General features: G+C 46.4%; 1 long non-coding RNA gene across 1 annotated transcript in view; it reads left to right on the top strand.

Annotated features, from left to right (window-relative positions):
• LOC120405322 overlaps positions 1–3,745 on the top strand; it is a 65,649-nt gene extending 61,904 nt beyond the window's left edge. The window contains exon 3 of the long non-coding RNA XR_005598494.1: positions 3,076–3,745. This is a non-coding gene — a long non-coding RNA (uncharacterized LOC120405322). The remainder of the gene's footprint in view (positions 1–3,075) is intronic.
• Positions 3,746–22,123: the final 18,378 nt, after the last annotated feature.

The following is a 22,123-nucleotide window of genomic DNA, read 5'->3' as shown; positions in this document are numbered from 1 at the left end:
CTTCACATCTCAATTAAGGTCTTGTTCAGTGAAATTGACATGGGGGAGTTAAACAAGTTTCCCATTCATACCCAGGTCAGTAGGATAAGTGCAGAGCTGGGCCCTGTGAGTATCTGGAGTTAAACATCAGTGGTACAAGCCATTGGCTAAGGGCTAGTCTATACTGGCAACGTTAAAGCGCTTTAACATGGCTTGTGTAGTTGCAGCAGAGCGCCGGGAGAGAGCTCTCCCAGCGCTCTAAAAAAACCCACCTCCATGAGGGGCGTAGCTACCAGGGCTGGGGCACTGTCTACACTGGCGCTTTATATCACTGAAACTTGCTGCACTCAGGGGGTTGTTTTTTCACCCCCCCGAGCGAGAAAGTTGCAATGCTGTAAAGTGCCAGTGTAGACAAGCCCTGATTTTCACTTTTTGATGGACACATACTTTGCTCTATGACATTTGGGATCTGTATACTGTAGCCCTAGCACTATAGAAAACAGGGCTGGCTTTATGAACGGCGGCGGTCCGGGGCCTTGGCAGCACTTCAGCGGCAGGGGGTCCTTCCCTCGCTCCAGGTCTTCTGCGGCACCGAAGGACCCCCCCGCCACCAAAATGCTGCCGAAGACCCGGAGCAGACCGGGTGAGTAAAAAAAAAATTAAAAAGGCGCCTAAGGCGCAGGGCCCGATTCCAGGGAATAGGGGGGAATCGGCCTAAAGCCATCCCTGATAGAAAATATTGTTTTGGTCATGTTAGAGTTAGCATGGGCCTATTAGTCAATTACTATATAACCAACATTTAAAGAGCTGCCGGTTATTTTCATATAACAGGGATACAGTCAAAAGAATAACAAGAATCATGAGTGAAATTGACAGAGGGAAGGACAGCTTTGAAACATTTTAGTGCTGGGGCTATTTCTTCCCACACACCAGTCATTTTCTGAGGTCCCATGAAATCTCCCTGCTCTGAGCCCCAAGCTTGCAGCATCAGAAAACAACAGTACATTCCCCTGTAGAACAGGCCAAAAGTCTGCAAACTACATGGAAAAACAATCGACTTGGCAGCTCCGCAGATTGTTCCTGGGAAGCCGGAATGATGCTTGACCTCCTGGAGACAAGCACAGCATTCACTCTCTGCTTCCAAAGAAAGCGTAATCTAATTTTAGAAAGTATGAAGAGCAATTCATACACTGGATAAAGCATTGCCAATAGAAGAAAATAGCAGGACAGATCAGGGACATGCTTTTTCCTGCCGAGGAGTAAGTCTAAGTGGAGTGAAAAAAACCCAGTACTTTTTCACCAAGACTATTCCCAGCTGTTGGTACATCCGGAAACAGAGTTTGGGCAACACTATAGATATTCCTTAAGAAGGGCCTCGTGGGTAGATAAAGAGGAATGAAAGGTTACACTTTCATCCCATATGAAATAGACCAGATGGACCCCAGCATGTTCAGAAAATAGATTAGAGCTGTCTTTGCATTACATCTGAAACTTTGATCCTCGTAGTCACGCTATATACAGATTTATAGGAAGATACCTGCAATCAGGGTGCTCATGTATGAAGAAGAGACTTTAATGATGAGCTAAGATATGGAACAAATGATGCCGGTAAATCCATCACCTGCAGCTGGGACAGACACGGATGGCCACTGCTAAAACAAACAAACTGTTCAGGAGAGCTGGCGGGCTTGTTTTGATTATGCCTGGGATAAGTCTCAGTGCCCTTTGATCCCATGATGTTTTTGGAGCCTATGTTGCTGTCTAGCAGCAGGGTATATTTTTCTATCCCAAGGAGCAAGTGGATGCAGCTGCCCGTCGTTGATTTATAGTAGGAAGGGACGGCTAGCAAACCAAAGCTTCTCACACAGTAAAATTGCTATATTTTCACTGCCACAGTCAGCGAAATAATCAGAGTTCAGTTCTGGCAATTTCAGGTGGGAAGAGCAGAAAAGCATTTTGTATTTAGCATAAATCACCTTCCCAGATGATCCCCAAAGGATGCTTTCAGCATGCCACAACTGTACGTTTTTATTCATAGGGGCCGATTGCATTTTGATTCCATCTCTGCTCCAGGGATTTTAAATTCTAAACTGTTGGGCTTGCTACAGTGATGTCGTGAGTTCACTTCTAGACTTTGGTGTCCTGTGTTTGTCTTGCCTTTGTTTGGAAAAGCAGAGGCTTCTTTGCAGATCTTACATTTCCACAGTATCCGGATCAGAAGGAGACTGGGGGGTGCACGTGTGTGTGTCTGTGTGAGTCCTGCCTGACATTCAGACTGAGAGCTGCCTAGGGCAGGGACAGTCTCTTTTCCTATTTGACTACATCTAGCAAAATGTGGCCCCAATTCTTGACTGGGACTCCTAGATCCTACCATAATATGAATGAATGAACGAAAACAATAAAGGGTCTGGCGTAGCACATTTGTACTTTAGGCCTGGTTATTGCTTTTAATTATCAATAACTTTTGATTCAGTTTTAGGGGCTAATGAAGCAGCTATGTATTACTGTAAAATTTGGGACACGGTTGTACCCTCGGCATTCTATACAGACAGATGATCTATGTGCTTCTCACAGTCAGGTCAGTAGGAAATTCAGCTCTTGTTCCATCTTTTAGCTCAGTTTTACACGTGCAGTGGATACATTTGCCATCAGCATAATCAGAACCATGAGTGAATTAATCGTTGGCTGCTAGTAAATATATGTCATCGTCTGATTAATTGCATGGAAATTTCTGTGCTCAAGCTAGTGATAAAAATCAAATGAAAAACGTGTGAAAACTCAGCTCTGTCACACATGCCTGGCTAATCCGACATGGTATTATAGGCACACAAACGCCCATGCCATAGATCTGTTAATATAAAAGGCCAGATTCTCAGCTGGTAAAAATCAGCCCAAAATGTCTGAAAAACAAGGAACCGTCATTTTAAAAATAACCCCCCGATCCACCCCCCCCCCAAATAAACCAAAAATCCTGTGAGGTTTTTCAATCCCTTTTCCCATTACGTAAATAACCACCTTCTACTATGTCAACATGCTGCAAAGCCCCATTCAGCACAGATGAAAGGCTCATGTACAGAAATTTCCTTCTCTTCCCAGATGCAGACAAGATGCCTAGAGACAAAACGGTGCTTGTGCCCTGCAGCAGTGCTGGATCAAAGCCCTCGTTCCTGGGAAGCAGGTCTGACCTACACACAAGCCAGCAGGGAAGAGTGGCCCAGCCCACTGCAGCGGCCTAGCCTGGCCATTTCACACTGGGAACAGCAGAGAGCCAGAGTGAAAGTCAACCATTCAGAGAGGCGAAGGAAGGGCTACAGCAGAACCCCTTTGAATCCTCACATACAGGATGCTCGGCACCAGCCATTAGCACAGCTGCATACTGCTCTGTGGGGAGCGTTTGCCACTCGCTAAGTCGGGTGTTTCTCTGCTGAGTGGCAAGAGGGACAGTACTTATCTCTATTAACCTCTGACCTTGCACAGCTCACATCTGCAAACTATCCCGCACCGACATGATAGCGGAGAGGCAGGTATTCTTTTCTCTTTTGTCTGCCCTGAGACGTGCTCCCCAGGGCCACCCAGCTGAATCCTTGGGAAAACCTCCAGTCTGTGGGGAGTTTTCTGCAGACTGATTTTTCTTGGCAGAGCGTAGAGCTGTCATTCAAAGCTGGGCCCTGCGGGAGGCTGGAAGACGATGCTTCAAGATGCTGCTGCTTGGAGGAAACAATACATTGCCATTTTGAGATAAATAAAAATTCCTGTGTGGCTGTAACTGGCACATCTGCACCAGTTTTAATTAGAGGAAAAGAGAACCACTGATCACACGTGGTATTTTTTTATATCAGGAGAGAAATCGATGTACAAAATAACACACACACTCCAACACAAAAAGCAGCAGAACTTGTGTGATTCCACCATTGCAAGGGTGGGAAAGCCAAGGACAACCCATGGAGCAGGTTCTGCACCCAGGCACAGCATGGTGCTGAACTCCTGGGTTCCAGCCAGGGCAGTGCAGAGGAAGTTGGCAGGTGTGATGCAATGACCAGTGTATACTATAGCTACATGGATCTACCAGCTAACCCTATCTTTATGTAGTGGAACTGGTAGCTGTAGCAGCTGCAGAGCACCTCCCCAATGGCATTCCAGTGGAGGTGGTGGAAGGATTCTGTACTCTAGCCACATGGTGCAAACACATAAGAACGGCCATACTGGGTCAGACCAAAGGTCCATCTAGCCCAGTATCCTGTCTTCCAACAGTGGCCAGTGCCAGGTGCCCCACATGAAATGAACAGAATAGGTAATCATCAAGTGATCCATCTCCTGTCATCCATTCCCAGCTTCTGGAAAACAGAGGCTAGGGACACCATCCCTGCCCATCCTGGCTAATAGCCATTGATGGACCTATCCTCCATGAATTTATCTAGTTCTTTTTTTAACCATGTTATAGTCTTGGCCTTCACAACATCCTCTAGCAAGGAGCTCCACAGGTTGACTGTGCATTGTGTGAAAAAATACTTCCTTTTGTTTGTTTTAAACCTGCTGCCTATTCATTTCATTTGGTGACCCCTAGTTCTTATGTTATGAGAAGGAGTAAATAACACTTCCTTATTTACTTTCTCCACACCAGTCATGATTTTATAGACCTCTATCATATACCCTCTTAATTGTCTTTTTTCCAAGCTGAAAAGTCCCAGTCTTCTTAATTTCACCTCATATGACAGATGCGCCATGCCTCTAACCATTTTTGTTGCCCTTTCCGGAATCTTTTCCAATTCCAAAATATCATTTTTGAGATGGGGCGACCACATCTGCACACAGTATTCAAGATGTGGGCATACCATGGATTTATATAGAGGCAGTATGATATTTTCTGTCTTATTATCTATCCCTTTCTTAATGATTCCCAACATTCTGTTAGATTTTTGACTGCGGCTGCACACTAAGTGGATGTTTTCAGAGAACTATCCACAACTGAGTGGTAACAGCTAATTTAGACCCCATCATTTTATATATATGTAGTTGGGATTATGTTTTCCAATGTGCATTACTTTGCATTTATCAACACTGAATTTCATCGGCCATTTTGTTGCCCAGTCACCCAGTTTTGAGAGATCCTTCTGTAGCTCTTCACAGTCTGCCTGGGACTTAACTATCTTGAGTAGTTTTGTATCATCTGCAAATTTTGACACCTCACTGTTTATCCATTTTTACAGATTATTTATCAATATGTTGAATAGGACTTGGCCCAGCACAGACCCTTGAGAGACACCACTATTTACCTCTCTCCATTCTGAAAACTGACCATTTATTCCTACCCTTTGTTTCCTATCTTTTAACCAGTTACCAATCCATGAGAGAACCTTCCCTCTTATCCCATGACTGCTTACTTTGCTTAATAGCCTTTGGTGAGGGACCTTATCAAAGGCTTTCTGAAAATCCAAATACACTATATCCACTGGATCCCCCTTGTCCACATGTTTGTTGACCCTCTCAAAGAATTCTGGTGGATTGGTGAGGCATGATTTCCCTTTACTAAAACTGTGTTGACTCGTCCCCAACAAATTATGTTCATCTATGTGTCTGACAATTTTGTTCTTTACTATAGTTTCAACCAGTTTGCCCAGTACTGAAATCAGGCTTACCGTCCTGTAATTGTCGGGGTCACTTCTGGAGCCCTTTATGAAATTGGTGTCACATTAACTATCCTCCAGTCATTTGGTACAGAACCTGATTTAAATGATAGTTTCTAGACTACAGTCAGTAGTCCTGAAGTTTCACATTTGAGTTCCTTCAGAACTCTTGGGTGATACCATCTGGTCCTGGTGACTTATTACTGTTTAGTTCATCAGTTTGTTCCCAAACCGCCTCTAATGACACCTCAATCTGGGACATTTCCTCCGATTTGTCACCTAAAAAGAATGGCTCATGTTTGGGAATCTCCCTCGCCAGGGCCATCCGGGGGGGGAGGGGAGTGGGGCAATTTGTCCCAGGCCCCGGGCCCCACAGGGGCTTCCACGAGAGTTTTTTGGGGCCCCTGGAGCAGGGTCCTTCACTCGCTCCGGGGGGCCTGGAAAACTCATGCAGGCCCCGGGCCCCCGGAGCTTGGTCAGCTCCGGGTCTTTGGCGGCAATTCGGTGGCGGGGGGTCCTTCCACTCCAGGACCCACCACCGAAGTGCCGGGTCTTCGGTGGCAATTTGGTGGCAGGGGGCCCCTGCCGCCAAAGACCCCAGGCCCCCTGAATCCTCTGGACGGCGCTGTCCCTCACATCCTCAATCGTGAAGTCCGATGCACAGAATTCATTTAGTTTCTCTGCAATGGCTTTATCGTCCTTGAGTGCTCCTTTAGCACCTCAATCGCCAGCGGCCCCACTGGTTGTTTAGCAGGCTTCCTGCTTCTGATGTACTTTAAAAAAAACCTGCTATTATTTTTTGAGTCTTTGGCTAACTGTTCTTCAAATTTTTTTTTGGCCTTCCTAATAATATTTAACACTTCATTTGCCAGCGTTTATGCTCCTTTCTATTTTCCTCACTAGTATTTAACTTCCACATTTTAAAAGATACCTTTTTGCCTCTCATTTACTTTGTTGTTTAGCCACAGTGGCTCTTTTTTTATTCTCTTACTACGTTTTTTTTAATTTGGGGTATACATATAAGTTAAGCCTCTATTATGATGTCTTTCAAAAGTTTCCATGCAGCTTGCAGGGATTTTACTTTTGATGTTGTACCTCCTCACTTTTGTGTAGTTCCCCTTTCTGAAATTAAATGCTACAGTGTTAGGCTGCTGTGGTGTTTTCCCTGCCACAGGGGTGTTAAATTTAACGATATGGTCACTATTACCAAGTGGTTCAGCTATATTCATCTCTTGGACCAGATCCTGAGCTCCACTTAGGACTAAATCAAGAATTGCCAGCTGCTCCAAGAAGCAGTCATGTAAGGTACCAAGAAACTATCTCTGCTTCCCATCCTGAGGTGATATGTACACAGTCAATATGGGGGTAATTGAAATCCCCCATTATTATTGAGGTTTTTATTTTAATAGTCTCACTAATCTCCCTGAGCATTTCACAGTCTCTATCACCATCCTGGTCAGGTGGTTGGTAATATATCCATACTACTATATTCTTATTATTCTAGCATGGAATTACTATCCATAGAAATTCTATGGTAGAGGTTGGTTCATTTAAGATTTTTACTTCATTTGATTCTATGCTTTCTTTCACATATAGTGCCACTCCCCCCCAGCATGACCTATTCTGTCCTTCCGATATATTTTATACCCTGGTATTACTGTGTCCCATTGATTATCCTCATTCCACCAAGTTTCTGTGATGCCTATTATATCACTATCCTCATGTAATAAGAGGCACTCTAGTTCACCCATCTTATTATTTAGAGCTCTAGCATTGGTATATAAGCACTTTAAAAACGTGTCACTTTTTAGCTGTCTCCCGTTACATGATATAATTGAATGAGACTTTTTTTCATTTGACTGTTTCTCATCAGATCCTACCTGTATTTTATCTTCCATACTCTCCTTCTTACTAGGACATAGACAATCTCCATTAGTAGATCCTCCCCTATGGGATGTCTCTGTCCGAACCACGTGCTCCTCCGCACCTGTCGGCTTTCCCACAGCCTTTAGTTTAAAAAACTGCTCTTTTTAATTTTAAGTGCCAGCAATCTGGTTCCATTTTGGTTTAGGCAGAGCCCATCCTTCCTGTATGCTCCCCCTTTCCCAAAAGTTTCCCCAGTTCCTAATAAATCTAAACCCCTCCTCCCTACACCATCATCTCATCCACACATTGAGACCCTGCAGTTCTACCTGTCCAACTGGCCCTGCGCATGGAACTGGAAGCATTTCAGAGAATGCTACCATGGAGGTCCTGGATTTCAGTCTCTTACCTAGATGCCTAAATTTGGCTTCCAGGACCTCTCTCCTATCCCCCACTATATCACTGGTACCTACATGTACCATGACCACCCGCTCCTCCCCAGCACTACACATAAGTCTATCTAGATGTCTCGAGAGATCCGCAACCTTTGCACCAGGCAGGCAAGTCAGATTTTGCAAAGCCTATTTACTTGGGTGGGCCAGGAGGTTGACTCTAATTGAATACAGCAAAGGTTACAGTAAGTATGGAGAGCATTAGTGTGCTCTCTTTCTCCTTCAGTAGTTCAGTAGTTTGCCTTTATTGAGACAGGAAGCCTGTCCATTTCTCTTCTTTTTGTGAACCATGTTCACAGATTTAGTTGGGGTTGGTCCTGCTTCGAGCAGGGGGTTGGACTAAATGGCCTCCTGAGGTCCCTTCCAACCCTGATATTCTATGATTCTATGTTCTTTTTAGCAAGTATTTGGTTGGTGATGCTTTTTTGCTACCATCGGAATAACATATGTGTTGGCCGAAGTCACAAAGATTCAGAACAAGTATCTGTCTTTAATTTCAGCAAAGCAGGACAGTTCCTTTCCACCATGCCGACAGTGATTTGGGAACTCTATCCCTCTGCTATGTCTTTCATCAATTTTATCACATGAGACCTGAGGTTTTTCAATTTGGAACTTTTCCAGAAGAATGAAAATGGTTCCCTGCAGCATTTGGTTCTGAATTTTGTTTCGCAGGAGAAGCCCGTGAAAACTGCTAATTTTCCTTTTCCGCTGGGACTCTCTGCACAGAGGGGTGTGACTAGCATTATATCTTTCCTCTAGGGAGATTTGTTGGTTCATTTTCTTCCTCTGACCCAGCCTGACATTGCCAATATTCATTGTCCTGCAGAGATTATCATCTACCTATCTGTGCTTTCATGATTTTAACTGGAGATCTGATTATATTATTTCTTGTACATAGTATTCTATGATTGGACGCATTTAATTACAGCTCTCACACCCCTATGACTTTGCAAACAAAATTGTATCGGCAAGAAAATACGAGAGGCCTGTTTTTCTACCTCCAGATTTTCTGGTACCAAGGAAATGACAAGATAATCAGGCTGCTTGCAAAAAAATAAAATCATTTTGTTGTACACATCAGTCTATGGAACTACATGGAAATATTGACAACGCGAGGCTAGGAAGTCAACATCATCACCCCCAGTTTACAAATGGAGGATGGAGGCACAGGGAGGTGGGGTAACTTGCCCACGGTCACACCGGAGAGGAGGTTTGTGGAACCCAGATCTGATTTGCAGACCACATCATCATCCTTCCTCCCCAGCCATGGAGTCTGTGGCCAATTTAACACACAGGTTTTGGGCTACACCTGAAAGTGATATCATCATAACTAGGTCAGTCAGGGGCATGAAAAATCCACACCCCTGACTAATGTCAGGGGCGCTGGAACAGGGGAGGGGGGACAGGGCCCCACCACTTTTTAAGCCATAAGGGTGAGTACAGGGGCAGCTCTAGGAATTTTGCTGCCCCAAGCACGGGGCGGCAAGGTGCAGAGGCTGCTCTGCCGGCGCCTGCGGAGGGTCCGCTGGTCCCGCGGCTTCGGCGGACCTCTCACAGGCACCCTCCACAGGCACACCTGCGGGACGTCCACTGAAGCTGTGGGACCCGTGGACCCTTCGCAGGCAAGCCGCCGAAGGCACCCTGCCCGCCGCCCTCGCAGCGCCAGCAGAGGGCCCCCCGCGGCTTGCTGCCCCAAGCACGCGCTTGGCGTGCTGGGCCTGGAGCCACCCCTGGGTGAGTAACAGTGGGGAGAAGGTGGAGAGGAGCGAGTGGGGGCAGAGCCTCAGTGAGAAGGGATGCCATGGGGGCGGGGCCACAGTTCAGGCACCAGTGACCCCCTCACTTCTAGGGAGCTTTCGTTGCTCCTGACCAATGTAACTAAACTAACACAACCCCCCAGTGTAGACACAGCTATGTGGAGGGAAGAGTGCTTCTGTCAGCATAGCTAATGTCATTCAGGGTGGCAGTGTTCCTACATCAGCAGAAAAATTCCTTCTGTCAGCATAGGCTGCATCTACACTACGGGTCTATGCCCGGTATAGTCTCCATAAGTAGAAATATCCTGTGCCACAACCTTGGAAGACAACGTCCCATGCCATGTATGCCCAAAACCTGTGCTGTTTTTAAGGCAGGATTTTTCAGTGAGAAACATTAAGGAATCACACAGCCCTAAACTTCTACATCTAGAGTTAAGGAAAGCAGCAATCTCTACTTTGCCTCCCAGTTTCACTGCCGTCAAGGGGAAAACGGCATTTCTATCCACGTAACACTGAGATTTTGCCTCTGGAGGGTTAAGATTAGCGGTGAGTCGAGCAGAGATGTTCGCTAATGAAATGTCAGTCCCCTCGCAGCCCTCTGCAGAAAGCCCCAGGAAACTGGCTTTAAAATATATTTCTGCAACTTGCAGGGCGGTCTCGCCTCTGCGGAGTCCGAATTTGCCAGAGCTTATTCTGGCTCCATTTGTAGGTCACTAAGAAAGGCTCCATATCATTTCTAATGAGCCAGTCCTTCTAGGCTTGACTTTCTCAGGTGCTGAGCAGCCTTAAATCCCCCCACAGTGAGAGAGGGATGTCCTTGTGCTTAAAACACGCCCCTGGGACTCCGTGAATCTAGGCTGTATTCCTGGACCTGCGACGGGCTCTGTTTGACCTTCAGCAAAAGTTGTTGGGAACCCACAGCTCCTAGTGACTTCCAGAAATCAGGCTCTTAATTTCTCTGTGCTTCAACTTTGGGACCTGTAAAATGGGAGTGATGATATTTCCCTACTTTGCAGGGGTGTTGTGGCACAGTCAGGTACTAGACTTAGATGCATATCACAAAAAAGCTCTTAAAGAATTAATGCTTTGCATAGACGAGTCCCCTGCACTAGCAAAAATGGGATCTGTGTTTAGATCATTGCAGTGCTGCCATCCTGAGTCTGCAGGCAGACAGCTGCCGTGTCTCTGCTGCTGCTCAGAGCTCTGCCAAGTGAAAGCTGACCAGTCCAGTCCATTTTCACTGCTGCTGTCTAAAACCCTATGGGCAGCAATGAAACAGACTGTCAATTTCACTCTACTTCTTGGGAAATTCAGGAGCAGCATGAAAGGCAGGTGCTGGAGCTGTTAACTGGGGAGGAGGCGTAAATACTGGGGACGGGGACAGGAGTAGAATAATAGAGACACACCCCCTCACAGCAGCAAGAAGGCACACACAGAATCTTCGAGACACACATACACACTAACACACAGGCTCCTCGGTGTCAGCAGTCAAGAGGTTTTGGGAAGGATAACACTAGCCGTTGTAGCAATATAACTAATTTGTTTGTTTTTTAAAATCACACCCTCTAACTGGTTCAAAAACTGCACGTAGCGCAAACCTCAGAGGGGACAAACTGGCATTTAATCAGATTAGCCAAATCTCACCAAATAAACTCATTAAATTGGCAATTAACAAGTTATTCACCCAGGGCTCCATCCTGCAAGGTGCTGAGCCCGCTGGCCGTGATCCAGCACACCATATGAGCATGTGTGTAATTCAGGCATCCACGTAGTCCCATTGACTTCTATAGGGTGATGTTCATGCTTACGTGCTTTTCTGGATTGGACCCTGGCTGCTGAGTATTCTGCAGGATTGAGCCCTTGGATGAATAACTCCTCCCCACTCTGATAAAACAGTGAAATATTTAAGAGATTTTTGTTTGGTTTTTGTTTAAAAGAACAGTGTCATCAAGGAAGCAGACTGCCTCGCAAGAAGTATTAGCTATTTGTTTAGATAAGCTAAAAGAAGGGATTATGACACATCAGACTCGGAATACGCTTGGTACAACTCAGATTTGTTCCAATCTGCCATCCAAAGAAGCTCTGTTGTAAATATTGTGTGGTGACGAGGGAAAGGAACCTGAGATGTAAACAAGAAACAGGACACATATATTTCAGACCGTACTCAGGAGCATAGGCTCTCCCCAGCAACAGCAGCATCCCATGGAACTGTAAGATATTCATAACGCCAAACATGGAAAAGCAGGCTCTAGAAAGCTGCATATTCCATGTAGGATGGACTCAAAACCCATTGGAGTCTATGGGAAGACTTCACTGGGCTTTGGATTGGGCCCTTTAGAAATAGAAACAAAGGGGCAAATGTCAGGCTTTAATTGAGGAGTCAGATCCATCACCAAACCCTGAACACCGGCTTGACAATTTGGGGACAAACAACCACAAATGAAGTGACCATCAGCTAACCTCCGGACTCTTGCAGATTGTCAAATAGAACTTTTGACCTTTATGCCTCATACATCACGACTTGGCAGAAGCTTGTGGCTCCGGATGGCTGAAATGTGCCATGCTTGTAGTCCTGGGCAAGAGGCAGCTTTCATATGCTAAGGGTCCCACCCCACCCCCTAGAGCTGCTACAACAATACAGAGAGACAAAGTGGGTGAGGTGAATGGAACAGTCCCTTGAAATCTGTGGTAACTACTTATGCTAAACAATCAGCTCCACCTTGTATTTAGCTGTCCCGGACCTGAAGAAGAGCTCTGTGTAGCACAAAAGCTTGTCTCACTCACCAACCAACCTTGGTCCAATAAAAAAAATATCACCTTGTCTCTCTAATATCCTGGGACCCACAGGCTACAACAAGGCTGCATACAACAATATTAAGAAGGACAATGTGCGAATCTGCATAGCAAAGGTCTGTTCATTAGGAGCACATCATTAGGGAGCTCTGAGATGAAAGCCTGGCTGGGTTCCGCATTATCTCTATGCTAGGCCTTTGATTTCCAAAGGGAGGCTGGTGGAAAGCATCAATCACCTCTTTTTCTCAGAGGGAGGGTCATCAGTCCAGCCAGTTGGTGGCCAAAGTCATTATCAACCACTGCTCAAGAGGGGTTTTAGGATCGACAGCTGGCTACAGGGATTTGGCCATTACATTGAGAGTCAACAGTGACTCAGAAAGGAAGCCAAGAACTGAATAGCTCTCATAGGATTCCAGGGCAGTGCTTGAAATCCTTAATCTCACCCTATGTTAGTGTTGGTAATTTAACTCCAGTGTATAGGGAAAGCCCACTACAATACACAGTTAGTTACATAGAGGAAGCTAATGAATTTACAATGGCCTTTGGGCTGCCGCTGATGGACACAGATCTGTACACTGGTGGCTCCTTGAAATGTGAATGGATTTCTAGTCTAGTGACAGAATCGCCCATTGAAGATATTACTGCTTCAAAGGTAATTTACGAGAAAGACTTGCAGTGCTATTACTGCATCACTTACCCACTAGGAGCTTTATTACATTAACGCTAAAAGGTGCTGTGTCATAAGATTGTTCCTACAGCAAAAATTGGGGGGAAAGGGGTGGTTAAATGAACAGCACCAAACCAAAATATTGTCAAGAGAAAGCATTTCTCAGCAGCAAACAGGCATGTTCCGGGCCCCTGTCAGGCACATTGGAGCTGACAAGTTGTATGCAAAGTGGCTGTCAATAAGATGATACTCACTGTGTGGCAGAATTTATGCCAGGACTGTAATTCACGGATGAACTATGGCCCCTTGTACACTGGAGAAGCGTTTTACACTTCTCCGATAAATTATCAGCTTAACCTCGATGGTGTGAATTCCTCAAATGGTTTGCAGACCTGGCTTCTGACAAAGGTCCAGCTCAGATTGAAGCTGCAGCAGCAAAACTGCAGGCTCAAAAAGATGACGCCGTAAATGGCGTTTTGGTTGATAGATATGTGGACAGAGTAACCACTGTGGCGGGTTGGATCACAGAGACCCCCTTGGGAGCTGCCAACTGATGTGCCAAGACTACTTCTGCCTCTGCTTTCTCTGCCAGCTTGGGACTCCAGAGCCCTGCCTCGTTGTGCCAGACATGCTTGCTGGCCACAAACACAGACCCAGGTCTGAACCACGTCCCACAAACTGCAAGCTGAACTGAAAGCGGCTTAAGTGTTCCTGTCTTTAACACTCAGATGCCCAACTCCCATTGGGGTCCAAATAAATTTGTTTTACCCTGTATAAAGCTTATACAGGGTAAACTCATAAATTGTTCGCCCTCTGTAACACCGATAGAGAGAGATGCACAGCTGTTTGCTTCCCCGCCCCTCAGGTATTACTACATACTCTGGGTTAAATAAGTAAAAAGTGATTTTATTAAATACAGAAAGTAGGATTTAAGTGATTCCAAGTAGTAACAGGCAGAACAAAGTGAATTACCAAGCAAAATAAAATAAAACACACAAGTGTGTGCCTAATACAGTAAGAAAACTGAATACAGATAAAACCTCACCCTCAGAGGTGTTCCAGTGAGCTTCCTTTTACAGACTGGTCCCCTTCTAGTCTGGGTCCAGCAATCACTCACACCCCCCATGGTTACTCTGTCCACATATCTGTTCAAGGGACACCATCATAGGACCTAATCACATCAGCCCTGCCATCAGAGGCTCGTTCACTTGCACATCTACCAACGTGATATATGCCATCATGTGCCAGCAATGCCTCTCTGCCATGTACATTGGCCAAACTGGACAGTCTCCATGCAAAAGAATAAATGGACACAAATCAGACGTCAAGAATTATAACATTCAAAAACCAGTCGGAGAACACTTCAGTCTCCCTGGACACTCAATTACAGAACTCAAAGTTGCAATTCTTCAACAAAAAAAACCTTCAAAAAAAAAAGACTTCAATGAGAAACTGCAGAACTGGAATTAATTTGCAAACTGGACACCATTAAACTAGGCTTGCATAAAGACTGGGAGTGGATGGGACATTACACAAAGTAAAAACTATTTCCCCATGCTAATTTCCCCCCTACCGTTACTCGCACCTTCTAGTCAATTGTTTGAAATGGGCCATCCTGATTACTACAAAAGTTTTTTTTCTCCTGCTGATAATAGCCCATCTTAATTGATTAGTCTCGTTATGCATCTGATGTAGTGGGTTTTAGCCCACAAAAGCTTATGCCCAAATACATTTGTTAGTCTCTAAGGTGCCACAGGTATTCCTCATTCTTTTTACTGTCTGTAATGTGGACTTTCCAAGATGTACATTACAGTAGCTCCAGTTATTGCAATGGGAGGCAGTGGATGTGACGGAGGTATTCATCTTCTAACATGCTGACCCTGGTCATGTGACTTTCTTCTTCTTTTTCCTTTGTGCCACTTTTCCTGGAGAGGGTCGTGGTGACAGCATGGAGAGTAGGGAGGACCAGACCTCCTTTTTCTCTGCAACAGGTTCCAGCTCTTCCTGGGGGATGCCCCAGTGTTCCCAGGCCAGCTGGGAGATATAATCCCTCCAGTGTGTCCTGGATCGGCCTCGGGGCCTCTGTCCAGTGGATGTGCCCGCTATAGCTCCAACGGAAGCCTCCCAGGGGGCATCCTTATCAGATGCCCGAATCACCTCAACTGGCTCCTCTTGGTCTGGAGGAGTAGCGGCTCTACTCTGAAGCCCTCCCAAGTAACCGAGCTTCTCACTCTATCTTGGAGAGTAAGCCCAACCACCCTGCAGAGAAACTTCATTTCTGCCACTCTTACCCATGATCTCATCCTTTCAGTCATTACCCAAAGTTCATGACCATAGGTGAGGATGGGGATGTAGAGTGACCTGTAAACTGAGAGCGTTGTTCGAGAACTCAGCTCTCGCTTCCCCATTACACATCAGTACAAACGCCCACATTGCTGCCGCCACTGCACCAGTCCACGGGTTGATCTCACACTCACGCTTGCTGTCACTCACATACAAGAACTTGTTCAATAAGGCCAGCTGCTCCCCCTTCACCTGGAAAGAGCAGCCCCCTTCCTTCAAGGAGAGGACCATGACCTCTGATTTGGAGGTGCTAAGTCTCATCCCAGCTGCTTCACACTCAGCAGCGAAATGTTCGAGTGCACGTCGGAAATCGCAGTCTGACGTAGTAAGAAGGGCATCATCATCTGCAAACAGCGGCGATGCCACCTTCGAGTCCCCATACCGGATGCACTCTACAGCTTGGCTGTGCCTTGATATCTTATCCAGGAAAATCACAAACAGGACTAGGGACAAGACACACCCTCGGCAGAGTCCAACACCCACCTTGAATGAACTAGACCTAATGTCAAGAATATGAACACAACAGCAGGGCTGCCCAGAGGATTAGGGGGCCTGGGGCAAAGCAATTTTGGGGGCCCGTTCCATAAAAAAAGTTGCAATACTATAGAATACTATATTCTCATAGGGGGCCCTGCAGGACCCGGGGCAAATTGCCCCACTTGCCCCCCCCCTCCTCTGGGCAGCCCTGCACAATTCTCACTCCAAGAATAGAGGGACCGGATAGCACACAAAAGTGGCACCAGCAACTCATATTCCCATGGCACTTCCCACAAGACATCTCTGGGAACATGGTCATATGCCTTCTCCAGTCTACAAAACAGAGGAAGACCAGATTAGCAAACTCCCATGACCCTCAAGTATCTGCAAGACAGCAAAGAGTTGGTCCATTGTTCAATGGCTGGGACAGAATCCGCATTGTTCCTCCGCAATCTGAGGTTCAGCTAACAGGCATAACCTCCTCTCCAGCACCCTGACATAGGCTCTGCTGGTCATGTGACTGAGTCCAGGAAATGAAGATCAGTCTCTTTCAAGCACTGTGTGTATCACACTCTTATCACAGTCAGAACCAGTTCCAGTCAGGGCCGGCTCCAGGCCCCAGCTAAGGAAGCAGGTGCTTGAGGTGGCCAATGCAAAGGGGCGGCGCTCCGTCCACTACTGGGGCGGCACGTCTGGGTCTTCAGCGGAAATTCAGCGGCGGATCCCTCAGTCCCTCTCTTCCTCTGCGAGCTGCCGCCAAAGTGCCGCCGAAGAGGAAGAGAGGGAGTGAAGGACCCGCCACTGAAGAATGGTGCAGCACGATTGAGCTGCCGCCGAAGTGCCCTCAATTACCTTTTTTTTCCCCCCGCCACTAGAGAGAGCTCACACAGCTTCTAAGAAAGAAACTCTCACTGTATTTGGTGCTTTTGCTTAAAGCCAGAGCTGCTGGAGTCATGTGATTTCATAAGAAGCTCAGCTTTCACTGTGTGTACAAAAAGTTGCTAACCCTCATGGTTGCAAAGAAAAGCTTGGAACTATGAACCCTAAAGTCTCAAAAAAGAGAAGGCAAATCAAGAGACCCCAAAAAGGATTTTTTTTTAAATCTCATTATTTTAAACCAATATCATGATATTTCAGTGCATGGGGATGACATTGCTGCCTATGTCTGCTCTGATCAGTGACTGGGGATGAGCTGCAGAGCTTCCCGTCCAATCAGAAGTTATACTATTGATTGACAGTTCAACTAAACAGTCAGGCCCAGATCCTCAGAGGTCTATACGCCCCTAACCTGTTAATTGCAATTGAAGTTAGGATCTGGGCTTCAGTTCTTAAAGGTGCAGTGCTGATGTACCTCATCGAGCATGTTTCCTCGCTATCCCCTCCCACTCCTACCCCTCAGTTCCTGCTTTTGCCAGTACTCTTGAGAAGTGGTGTGTACATTGCCAGGAAGGCACGTGCCTCCTCAGAGAGCTTTTCGAGGAGCGTATGAAATGGGAACGTGTGCTGCTGCAGCTGCAGGAAGGGTTTCAGCCCCCATTTCATGACCTTCCGTGCAGCTGCAGCGAATCACCCTTGCGTTTTATGTCCTGTGCTTTCCCCAAAAGCACTTCAAAGGCAGGCCGGGCAGGGAGCGCCTCGACATTTCAGAACAGGCTTGGCAGCTCCACCCAACTAGAGACTGCGGCCTGCTAAATCCCAGAGAGAATTCCAGCCAGTGCCCCTCAACCCGAAAAGCAGGGGCAGTGCCTACTAAGAGGGGTGCCGAGTGAAAGCAAGGTACAGGGGTGATCCTCAAAGTTGAATGAGGGGAAACCCACAGACAATACTTGATAGCAGAGGTGCCAACTTCCCCAGTTCTCAGGGGGTGCTCGACCCCTGCTCTGCCCTAGGCCCTGCACCCAACTCCACCCCTTCCCTCAAGCCCTGCCTCTTCCTGCCCCCGCCCACCTCTTCCTGCCCCATTCCGCCCCTTCCCCACCTCTTCCTGCCCCGCTCTTCCTCCATCCCCCAGCACCTCCTGAATGCTGCTGAACAGCTGATTGTGGTGGGTGGGAGGCACTGGGAGGGAGGGGGAGGCACTGATCAGTGGGGCTGCTGGTGGGTGCTGAGCACCCACTTTCTTTCCATGGGTGCTCCAGTCCCAGAGCACCCACAGAGTCAGTGCCTATGCTTGCTAGTCAAGCTCCTCTTTTCACTATCACTCCTGCCTGCTTTCTACTGCCCTAGGGAGAGTTCGGATTCTCACTGTCTGTCTCTTCAGGTGCTGGAGGGGAAGGAGCAGAGCTCCTATGCATCGACAAAGGTGTCCACATCTGTCCCTGCCTCTGCCATAATACCGCCTCCGCCAGCAGCATAGAAAGGCGCAAGGAATGAAATTGACATTCGTGTCCAAGACACCAGGAACAAAGACAAACTGCTGTGCAGATCAGATTTCCTAAAAATACTGAAAAAGAAAGTGCCAAGAATGTCCTAACTTTAGCGAAACTCTTCAGGGTGTACTTAAAGCTGGTTACCTCACTAGCCAAAGACTGGCATTGCAACACAGCTTTTCCCACAGTAGAAACCTTTACATTTTAGAACCCGGTCCTTCAAAACAAAATGAATTCACATTAAATATATATATGAACTATCAGTGCTATTAACTGACCTCCTTCTCCAGAGTACTAGCTCTCTTCGTTGCAGCACTGTACACCACTAGAGTTTTCGTGATGTTTGAAAAAGTTCAGGAGGTGGAGCATAAAACCACCTGGCCTATAGGCTCAGCCAAACACTGACCTTGGCCTGCCTGTGCTCATCCTTAACTAGTGAAGTTCATTGTCTCCAGTGACTAGGAGTAAATCCAAGCAAGAGCATTGCAGATTAGCTGAGATCATCTGGAATATTCCAACGCCAGTGGGCTGGCTGAGGCCCAGGGAGGATGGCCTTGTGGGACTCATGAGATAAAGGATTTAAGGCTCTGACTCTATCATATACTTCCTCTGGGACCTTAAACAAGATCCTCAAAGGTGTTTAGGTGCCTAATTCTCATTGAGGTCAAGGGGACTTATGCACCTAACCCCCTTGGAAGATCTGGGTCTTAATCTCTGTGTCTCCATCTACAGAATGGAGATAATGTTTCATTTCTTCTCCCCCCTTGCCTGTTCGGTCTCCTTAGACTGGAAACTCTTCAGGACAGAGACAGGCTTTTACTCTGCAGTTGTACAACACCTGATCTCAGCTGGGCTCACTCACTGCTGTTGTAATGTCAGTAATCAGGAGCCTAGCATAGCTTGCCATTTGCTGCTTGCTAAGAAACTGGCCAGTTTATAACCCACATTCATGAAAGGGGCCCCATCAGGAGCACCAGCAGTGCCCTGAAAGTGAGGGGGGCCACAGGTGCCTGAATCATCGCCCTGCCCGCCCCCCGCACCGCCCCTTCTCTCCAAGCCCCCTGCCTTGCACTGCCCCTTCCCTCAGGACCCTGCTCCCACACCAAGGCATCACTCCTGCGCCACCTCTTCGCCACAAGACCCCGCCCCCCTCTCCACTCCTTCCCCCTCTTCCCATCGCTCGCTCTTACGGATGTTCAAAAGTGGGGGGTCACGTTCCAGCCCCCCTGTGCCCTATAAAGACAAATTTCACCCCAAAATTGATTCAAATAAAATTACTCAAGCTCAGCGAGTTAGTGCTGCTTGATATAGTGGAAGTATGCAAATACAGTCCGTTCTCAATACGCATAGGAAAGAGCAGCTTAGCTCTGAGGAAGGTTTGCAAGGAATGAAGGAAAACAGACGTCTACAGGAACCATAGTCTGGAGAGAGAGAGAGAGAAGTTAAAAGAATAGGAGCTAGATTAAGGCACAGACTTCTCTGGGGCAAGGACACTGGGCCAGATCCTCTGCGGATGTAAACTGGCTTAGATCCATCAATGGAGTTTGCACTGATTTATACCAGACGAGGATCTGGCCCAATGTTAAAAGTTTTAAACCATTTCAAGCTAACATTATTAAACACCATCAGGAAGGAGTGTTTGTGTGCGTCTCAGCCTCTCCTCCTCCAAGTCCCTTTTTCAAACCACTTCTTCCAAAAGACATGTCCTCCTTAGCCCTTGTCCTCAGGCATGGGTCTAGATACCAGATGGAATTCTTTACTCCTTCAGAAAAATTCCAACCAACCAAAAGCTGCAAAACTAGTAGGGCATATGATAAGTTGCAGTGATCTCTCTACCCACATACCTGCTGTGTCAACCAGCCAGCCTGTGTTTGTCTGTTTATATTGTCGGTCTAAATTGTCAACTCTTTGGGCTGGGGCAATTGTCTTCAAAACTGTGCGTGAAGCATTGAGAACACTTTTGGCATGATACGAGCAGGGAATAAAAATGTTTAAAGTAGAGATGGGTGGAAGCTGCAAAATCTAGGTCTGGCTCCAGAGCTGATTTTGAACTCAGCAGAAATGGAGGGGTTTTGGACATGGATTCAGACCTGAAACCCAGTTTAGTTTCTGAATGATATTAAAGTCTGTGGCATCTAGATCTGGGGTTTTGGCTTGGGCCCCATATCTAGTTTAAACAAACTTTGGAAATTGTGCTCTACGGACTGTGTCCTACTAGGCTTTTCTCTTAATGTTTCCCACCGGAGCTAATGTGGCAGGAAAAACGGTAAGAAAACAGAAGTCCAGTATAAACACAGGCTGAGTCTAGAGCACCTTCCACATTCGGATTAAGCAGTCTGACCCCCAGCCGCACTCAGACTAGACAAAGAGATCCCTGGTTCGGCTAACACAGTTTGGCCGGTCAGTGTGGATTAGCCTAACCTTGTTAAAGCACATTCCAGACACATTGTGGACAGGCTCTTAGAGATGGAAGACAAAAAGGGGACCACAGGAGAAAGCGCTTATTAGTAGCTAAAACGAGAACAACTTTAAGTTTTGAATGACTGTATTGAGATGGAAACTTAGAATCAACTGACTTCACTGGGAAATGAGAGCATTCAGCACCTCCAGAAGATGCTCAGCATCATGTAGGATCAAACCCTTAATACAGCTGAGTGTATTATGAATCTGAGTGTAGAATGGCTGAATTTGCAGCTGGAAAATGAGATTTTAAAGAACAGTCAGTGTCCTCTTCTCGGGGACCGGTTTGTGCATGATCTGAAACTAATTCAGCAGTGACTGCGAGAAAAATCAACTGAGGAATTTGGCCTGTATCTTGAGGAAAAACACTAAAAACGGACGAGAACCTGAGGCCACTGGGCTAAGCTTATGTGAACCACTAGCTAAGAATAACGTACATCTGCAGGAGAGAGTCCACCCGCCAGTCTGTAGCAGATCTGCATTCTAAAATACTGCACTAAACAAACCAAAAATGCTCTTTTGAAAGAGCTGTGAATGAAAAGAAGGCAGAAAAAGAGAAGAAAACAAAGTTTTATAAAAGAAACTGAAGCGATCGGGGAGAAGTAAGGGTTTGGAGAGGGAGTTTGTGTGAAACAAAATGCTTATCACTAGAAAAACACCCCATAAATAAAAGGAATCAGGAGAAGGGAAATCAGTGAAAGGCTCAGGGATGGGAGAGTATCACCATTAGTTAACAGGGCAACTCGCTAATGGAAGCCACCAAGGTTTCATACCAATAATCACTCCTGCTGTGTTCTAGGGAGGGGCCCTGGGTTAGGAAAGAAGTGAAATTGAGGGTAAATTCTTTGCTAATGTAAACGGGCGAAACTCAGTCAAAGTCAGTGGAGGTTCCACCACCACTTAATATGGAGTTTACACCCCCAATTTGGCCCAGAATTACTCCAGGGCCAAAAATCAAATGTCTAAGGTTATGAAAGTTGTATGAAACCACCCACAAATAGCCAGAAGCAGCTCTGCTCGCACTCATGAATGTGTGTGTGTGTGTAGTTGTCAGCAGGTTCACATAGTGGTCAACAACCAAAAAAAAAAAAAAAAAAAGCTGTTCCAGGCTTTGATTTTAAACTCTTGAAAGGCATTTTATACCCTTTTCAACACTTTGCAAAGAACCCCCCTCCCCCTGTCTCACACACGCCCTGAGAGAGAAACATCTGTTCCCTCGACTTTTGCTCCATGTCATATGGTCCCTGCTAAATGTTCCTCCCCAGACACAGTGATGAAACAGCCACTGCTAAAAGGGAGGAGGGCTGTTAGACCAGCTGGGAGCAGAAAGATCTCATAG

This window comes from Mauremys reevesii, linkage group 4 (genome assembly GCF_016161935.1).
Source record: "Mauremys reevesii isolate NIE-2019 linkage group 4, ASM1616193v1, whole genome shotgun sequence".
Taxonomy (NCBI): Eukaryota; Metazoa; Chordata; order Testudines; family Geoemydidae; genus Mauremys; species Mauremys reevesii.
This window is presented reverse-complemented; position numbering and strand designations above follow the sequence as displayed.